Source organism: Helicoverpa zea, chromosome 6, assembly GCF_022581195.2.
Source record: "Helicoverpa zea isolate HzStark_Cry1AcR chromosome 6, ilHelZeax1.1, whole genome shotgun sequence".
Taxonomy (NCBI): Eukaryota; Metazoa; Arthropoda; class Insecta; order Lepidoptera; family Noctuidae; genus Helicoverpa; species Helicoverpa zea.
The window spans coordinates 8,279,439-8,287,858 of record NC_061457.1 but is presented as its reverse complement, the minus strand read 5'-3'; positions in this window follow the sequence as shown (position 1 = coordinate 8,287,858).

Sequence of the window (8,420 nt, the reverse complement as noted above, 5' to 3'; positions counted from 1 at the left end):
GTCTCAAATCTGATGTAATACTAGGCTTTGTCAAGCGTTTTCACAAACTGCTTCTTTCTGGAACGGTGGTATTTGACATCGGCGATGTGTTCTTTTACGCGAGTATATACACTTCTTTTAGTTTGGCCTATGTATGAGAGACCACAGTCATTGTGGTATCTTCTTCGCATCTTGTAGAGGCATGTGACAATTGACAGGTGGTAAGCTCTGAACCAAGCACCTCCGCGCATCTTTCCTTACTCCATGGAACTGCACTGCATTCCCAGTGACCGTACCGCCAGCGCCATCTGCCGGCGGTGTTCCAGGAGCCCGATTCTCCAAGTTTTTTATTCCTAAAACCGACATGTACCCGTCCACATTGGTAAAACCTAGCATGTAGGTACTGAATTGGCATGGAAAAAGCGAAAAAAAATTACATTTATAACAAATACTTACATTTACCAACTCATGTCGGTAAATCATAGGTTTTACTGAAAAATCTTTGGATTTACCGTAGTTCGAGCTTTTACAGTAACATGGGCATTGAAACATGCGCAATAGATGTCTAATAACGCCATGTCTCTTGTCCCATAATATTTCCCACACAACGATTTGGTTGTTACTCCATGCAGAAGAGTATGTACATACGCCGCGAGTGTAAATTTTCTGCGCATTCGAGTTCGTTGTACCCCACCATTGCCAGTACAAACAATGATGCCCTTAACAATATCTATAAAATGACATGAAATTTGACTTTTATTACTTGATTTGTTTGCTTTTGTGTTGATTATGAATAAAGAAATTGTAATCGATTTGTGACTTTTACTTTTATAAAGTATCCACTCTCCCTAAAAAAATAAAATGTGAATAAATTTCGAAAATGTGAAAATTCATGGACACCCTACTCTCATACAGTTTCAGACCACTGTGAATTTGTAAAAATATTCTAAAATATGAATGTTGCAGTTATATTCGCTATATTTATTCAAACTAGGTTTCGTTACCCATCGATTAGTACTCTAATTAAGCTTAAACCTGCTTTTAGTAACGAGATAAACGAAATTGTATTTTAGGCATATTGCCGTCCGAGCGGCCAACTAAAATCGACTCTGACATATTATTGAACCTACTCTCTAGTAGTTTTTGTGTTTTTTTCGCTGTAATAGATTAAATACTACATTAGCCTCCATTAATTTGATACTTATGGTGATATACCTACCTACTCATAACCTGAAAACTAAACTTTGCATAACTTTTTGTTTATTTACGTTTCGAAGTTTTATAACAAAAACAAAGTAAGACCTAACGGCCAACTATTCTTTGTCATAGTGTCGTTTTTTTTTAACAAATTAAAGAAAAGATGGGTGTAAAGTAACAAATTAATACTAATTACTGGCAAAGTTTAATCAAATATTATGAGTTGGCCGCGTGGTCGAAACGGACATTTGATTAGTAGACGCGAAGATGTGTGAAGAATTCGCAACATTTTCGTCGTAGGTATGTTCGTCGCTCGCAATAGTCGCAATTCGCTTCGTGCCTTCGTCCTCACAAGTCTAGTATTTCAATGAGTTCCTGTCTACTATTATTTTGTTTCAAAAGGATCTACCCTGATCTAGTATAGGGCTCTATTTATATACCTACCAACAACATGACTGTATTTTGACACTTTACACTCGTGATAAATACTGTTCCACCTACAAGGGAAATGAAGTCTATGAAAACATTGTTTTTACATGATTTTACAGTGTCATCATATAATTAGAGCCCAAAATAAAACGCTTGTCTAATATTTTAACTTTTTTAATAGGGATAACTTATATAATATGCAAGGGATAGTCCCAAGGATTCCTCTTTAGTGATAAAAGGATAAAACCATTCACAAATGGAGAATCACAATTTATCACCTGCTCAATAAATACAGTCAACAGTAAGCATAATCTTAAACAATTTATCTGTAAATGATATTTAGTCATTTTACAACTCTGGATATTAACTGACAAAGTTTCAAAACTAAAAAGTACGTCTACGAGAGTCGAGCGACACCGGCGTGGTGATCGCGCCGGCCCTCGCCGCGCCGGCCGCGTCCCGTCCAGCACTACACCAGTATGTACACCGCGGTCACTGCGCCGCCGGCTGGCGAGAGCGGCGGCGGCGCGGCTAGGAGGACGAGCCCGCGCCGAACATGTTGGAGCTGAAGGCGCTGGGCGCCGCCGCGCCGCCCGCGCCCGCGCCCGCGCCGCCGCCGCCCGAGCCGCCGCCCGCGCCGCGCGACTTGGGCATGGGCGGCTGCAGGTAGGTACTCGTGCCGCGCCAGCCCGAACACGTCGATGCGCTCCTCCTTGCGGTACGCCAGGCACGCGCGGATGAAGCTCTGCGGACATACAACACTCATCCGTGAAACTCCGTGAAACCTTTTGATTCACCATCCTTACAAACCCAGTTTACCCAGGAAAGTTTTGAATTGAAGTTATTCCCAGCGTGAGCTTAAAAATTTCCTCTAATTAAAATCGCCAACGTCAACTAGGTCACAGTTAAAAGAATCAGTTGAAAAGAATATTGCCGACAGGTAACAAAGCGTCGAGGTATAACGCACAATTTCTTTTGTTGAAACTGTAAATGATTTATGTAGATATTTCATTACTTTTTTTTATCGAGGTCGTATGGTACGTTTGCAACTGGTTAACAAGTTGATTTCTGACACTTACGCGAATATTAGACTTAAAGTAAAACTACTTTTACGGATTTTATCGCGATTAGGTATAGGTATTAATATTATTTGAATATCGAAGTTTCAGATCCTTTACAGCATCCATGGTCACGGGCAGACCAAAGTGTTGGTCGTCTTGATTTATATAGGTAAAAACAGCTATCTGCCCTACATTTTGTTGATTATTGACAATCTGCTTCACGCAGAACTGGCAGAACGAGCTCACTGTATCCTTAGGTCTCAAATCTGATGTAATACTAGGCTTTGTCAAGCGTTTTCACAAACTGCTTCTTTCTGGAACGGTGGTATTTGACATCGGCGATGTGTTCTTTTACGCGAGTATATACACTTCTTTTAGTTTGGCCTATGTATGAGAGACCACAGTCATTGTGGTATCTTCTTCGCATCTTGTAGAGGCATGTGAAAATTGACAGGTGGTAAGCTCTGAACCAAGCACCTCCGCGCATCTTTCCTTACTCCATGGAACTGCACTGCATTCCCAGTGACCGTACCGCCAGCGCCATCTGCCGGCGGTGTTCCAGGAGCCCGATTCTCCAAGTTTTTTATTCCTAAAACCGACATGTACCCGTCCACATTGGTAAAACCTAGCATGTAGGTACTGAATTGGCATGGAAAAAGCGAAAAAAAATTACATTTATAACAAATACTTACATTTACCAACTCATGTCGGTAAATCATAGGTTTTACTGAAAAATCTTTGGATTTACCGTAGTTCGAGCTTTTACAGTAACATGGGCATTGAAACATGCGCAATAGATGTCTAATAACGCCATGTCTCTTGTCCCATAATATTTCCCACACAACGATTTGGTTGTTACTCCATGCAGAAGAGTATGTACATACGCCGCGAGTGTAAATTTTCTGCGCATTCGAGTTCGTTGTACCCCACCATTGCCAGTACAAACAATGATGCCCTTAACAATATCTATAAAATGACATGAAATTTGACTTTTATTACTTGATTTGTTTGCTTTTGTGTTGATTATGAATAAAGAAATTGTAATCGATTTGTGACTTTTACTTTTATAAAGTATCCACTCTCCCTAAAAAAATAAAATGTGAATAAATTTCGAAAATGTGAAAATTCATGGACACCCTACTCTCATACAGTTTCAGACCACTGTGAATTTGTAAAAATATTCTAAAATATGAATGTTGCAGTTATATTCGCTATATTTATTCAAACTAGGTTTCGTTACCCATCGATTAGTACTCTAATTAAGCTTAAACCTGCTTTTAGTAACGAGATAAACGAAATTGTATTTTAGGCATATTGCCGTCCGAGCGGCAAACTAAAATCGACTCTGACATATTATTGAACCTACTCTCTAGTAGTTTTTGTGTTTTTTTCGCTGTAATAGATTAAATACTACATTAGCCTCCATTAATTTGATACTTATGGTGATATACCTACCTACTCATAACCTGAAAACTAAACTTTGCATAACTTTTTGTTTATTTACGTTTCGAAGTTTTATAACAAAAACAAAGTAAGACCTAACGGCCAACTATTCTTTGTCATAGTGTCGTTTTTTTGTAACAAATTCACGAAAAGATGGGTGTAAAGTAACAAATTACTACTAATTCCTGGCAAAGTTTCATCAAATATTATGAGTTGGCCGCGTGGTCGAAACGGACATTTGATTAGTAGACGCGAAGATGTGTGAAGAATTCGCAACATTTTCGTCGTAGGTATGTTCGTCGCTCGCAATAGTCGCAATTCGCTTCGTGCCTTCGTCCTCACAAGTCTAGTATTTCAATGAGTTCCTGTCTACTATTATTTTGTTTCAAAAGGATCTACCCTGATCTAGTATAGGGCTCTATTTATATACCTACCAACAACATGACTGTATTTTGACACTTTACACTCGTGATAAATACTGTTCCACCTACAAGGGAAATGAAGTCTATGAAAACATTGTTTTTACATGATTTTACAGTGTCATCATATAATTAGAGCCCAAAATAAAACGCTTGTCTAATATTTTAACTTTTTTAATAGGGATAACTTATATAATATGCAAGGGATAGTCCCAAGGATTCCTCTTTAGTGATAAAAGGATAAAACCATTCACAAATGGAGAATCACAATTTATCACCTGCTCAATAAATACAGTCAACAGTAAGCATAATCTTAAACAATTTATCTGTAAATGATATTTAGTCATTTTACAACTCTGGATATTAACTGACAAAGTTTCAAAACTAAAAAGTACGTCTACGAGAGTCGAGCGACACCGGCGTGGTGATCGCGCCGGCCCTCGCCGCGCCGGCCGCGTCCCGTCCAGCACTACACCAGTATGTACACCGCGGTCACTGCGCCGCCGGCTGGCGAGGGCGGCGGCGGCGCGGCGAGGAGGACGAGCCCGCGCCGAACATGGTGGAGCTGAAGGCGCTGGGCGCCGCCGCGCCGCCCGCGCCCGCGCCCGCGCCGCCGCCGCCCGAGCCGCCGCCCGCGCCGCGCGACTTGGGCATGGGCGGCTGCAGGTACTCGTGCCGCGCCAGCCCGAACACGTCGATGCGCTCCTCCTTGCGGTACGCCAGGCACGCGCGGATGAAGCTCTGCGGACATACAACACTCATCCGTGAAACTCCGTGAAACCTTTTGATTCACCATCCTTACAAACCCAGTTTACCCAGGAAAGTTTTGAATTGAAGTTATTCCCAGCGTGAGCTTAAAAATTTCCTCTAATTAAAATCGCCAACGTCAACTAGGTCACAGTTAAAAGAATCAGTTGAAAAGAATATTGCCGACAGGTAACAAAATGTCGAGGTATAACGCACAATTTCTTTTGTTGAAACTGTAAATGATTTATGTAGATATTTCATTACTTTTTTTTATCGAGGTCGTATGGTACGTTTGCAACTGGTTAACAAGTTGATTTCTGACACTTACGCGAATATTAGACTTAAAGTAAAACTACTTTTACGGATTTTATCGCGATTAGGTATAGGTATTAATATTATTTGAATATCGAAGTTTCAGATCCTTTACAGCATCCATGGTCACGGGCAGACCAAAGTGTTGGTCGTCTTGATTTATATAGGTAAAAACAGCTATCTGCCCTACATTTTGTTGATTATTGACAATCTGCTTCACGCAGAACTGGCAGAACGAGCTCACTGTATCCTTAGGTCTCAAATCTGATGTAATACTAGGCTTTGTCAAGCGTTTTCACAAACTGCTTCTTTCTGGAACGGTGGTATTTGACATCGGCGATGTGTTCTTTTACGCGAGTATATACACTTCTTTTAGTTTGGCCTATGTATGAGAGACCACAGTCATTGTGGTCTCTTCTTCGCATCTTGTAGAGGCATGTGACAATTGACAGGTGGTAAGCTCTGAACCAAGCACCTCCGCGCATCTTTCCTTACTCCATGGAACTGCACTGCATTCCCAGTGACCGTACCGCCAGCGCCATCTGCCGGCGGTGTTCCAGGAGCCCGATTCTCCAAGTTTTTTATTCCTAAAACCGACATGTACCCGTCCACATTGGTAAAACCTAGCATGTAGGTACTGAATTGGCATGGAAAAAGCGAAAAAAAATTACATTTATAACAAATACTTACATTTACCAACTCATGTCGGTAAATCATAGGTTTTACTGAAAAATCTTTGGATTTACCGTAGTTCGAGCTTTTACAGTAACATGGGCATTGAAACATGCGCAATAGATGTCTAATAACGCCATGTCTCTTGTCCCATAATATTTCCCACACAACGATTTGGTTGTTACTCCATGCAGAAGAGTATGTACATACGCCGCGAGTGTAAATTTTCTGCGCATTCGAGTTCGTTGTACCCCACCATTGCCAGTACAAACAATGATGCCCTTAACAATATCTATAAAATGACATGAAATTTGACTTTTATTACTTGATTTGTTTGCTTTTGTGTTGATTATGAATAAAGAAATTGTAATCGATTTGAGACTTTTACTTTTATAAAGTATCCACTCTCCCTAAAAAAATAAAATGTGAATAAATTTCGAAAATGTGAAAATTCATGGACACCCTACTCTCATACAGTTTCAGACCACTGTGAATTTGTAAAAATATTCTAAAATATGAATGTTGCAGTTATATTCGCTATATTTATTCAAACTAGGTTTCGTTACCCATCGATTAGTACTCTAATTAAGCTTAAACCTGCTTTTAGTAACGAGATAAACGAAATTGTATTTTAGGCATATTGCCGTCCGAGCAGCCAACTAAAATCGACTCTAACATATTATTGAACCTACTCTCTAGTAGTTTTTGTGTTTTTTTCGCTGTAATAGATTAAAGACTACATTAGCCTCCATTAATTTGATACTTATGGTGATATACCTACCTACTCATAACCTGAAAACTAAACTTTGCATAACTTTTTGTTTATTTACGTTTCGAAGTTTTATAACAAAAACAAAGTAAGACCTATCTTTTGATGTATCATTCGTCTACCTGCATTGTATAGTTTCTGTGCAATCACGGGCGGTGACTACGGCAAGTGGCGGTTCTAAGGGACCCCCCACACTAGCGTCTTTCGAGCGTCGTCGTCGTGCCAGCGTCCGCGCAACGTCCACCCGACGTCGACGTCGCGGCGACGCGACGCCAGCGCTGGCCGGCTGCCGAACGCCGAGCGTGCGCGGCGCTGGCGTCGCGTATATTCAACGTTTTTTTGCGAACAAGTACAATGCTCAACGCAATCTATTTGCCCCGCTCCCCACCAGTACCTCGCCCTCTTCGTTTCCTTTTTCGTTTCCGTAATTTTTGGATCAGTAATATCAGCAGCAGTGCTTCTTCGTCGGAATCCATTTTCACACTGCTTGTACGCGACAGGAGCCGCGGCTACGCGACGCCAGCGCCGCGCACGATCGGCGTTCGGCAGCCGTCCAGGAGCCCGATTCTCCTAAGTTAACCTTTTCACCGCCACGCCATATCGGTATTCCTATGCCCTGTACGCCAAGCCCGAAAATCTTAATTAAATATCTACTAAAAAATACATAAAAGTAATGATTTAATAGGTTTATTTTGTATTTTTCTGCGACCTGTTTTTTGTCGAGTATAGCCGTCGTTGGCGCACAGGGCACGCTTGCTCATGTCGGCTATAGCCGACATTGGCGTTCAAAAGGTAATGTCAAAATCGAATCGCAATACGATCGTAATAGCAGTTTTAACCATATCGGGCATTCTGCTACTAATAAAAGACCAATCGTATTCGATTGACATTTGATTGGTATGCTATTTTGGTAATTTTGGTCTATACGGTAGTTTGCCGTGCAATCATTTTGCAATCGTAAAACATTTGCAGACAAAATGATTCATTATTGAATGACAGAAAATAATAAAAACGTTTATTTCAAAGAAAAAATAGCGGAATGCCACATACGCTTCAATAGTAATCGAGTCGGGATTGGATCTCAGTCGAATCGAGTCGAACGTCAATCGAAGTTCGCTGTAAAATTAGGAGAATCGGGCCCCAGCGCTGGCGTTGCGTCGCCGCGACGTCGACGTCGGGTGGATTTTCTATTTTATAATTGTCGTTTCATAGACATCCATCTGACGCAGGTGTCAAAATCGCTCTGATTTGCCATTTTGGGCAATGCATAGTCTGCAGTGCATTTCAGTGTGGTAAGCTTTTTGTTCGGAACGTTATATCTAGTACGTAGTACATATATATCGATGGGCTCTATTTATATACCTACCAACAACATGACTGTATTTTGACACT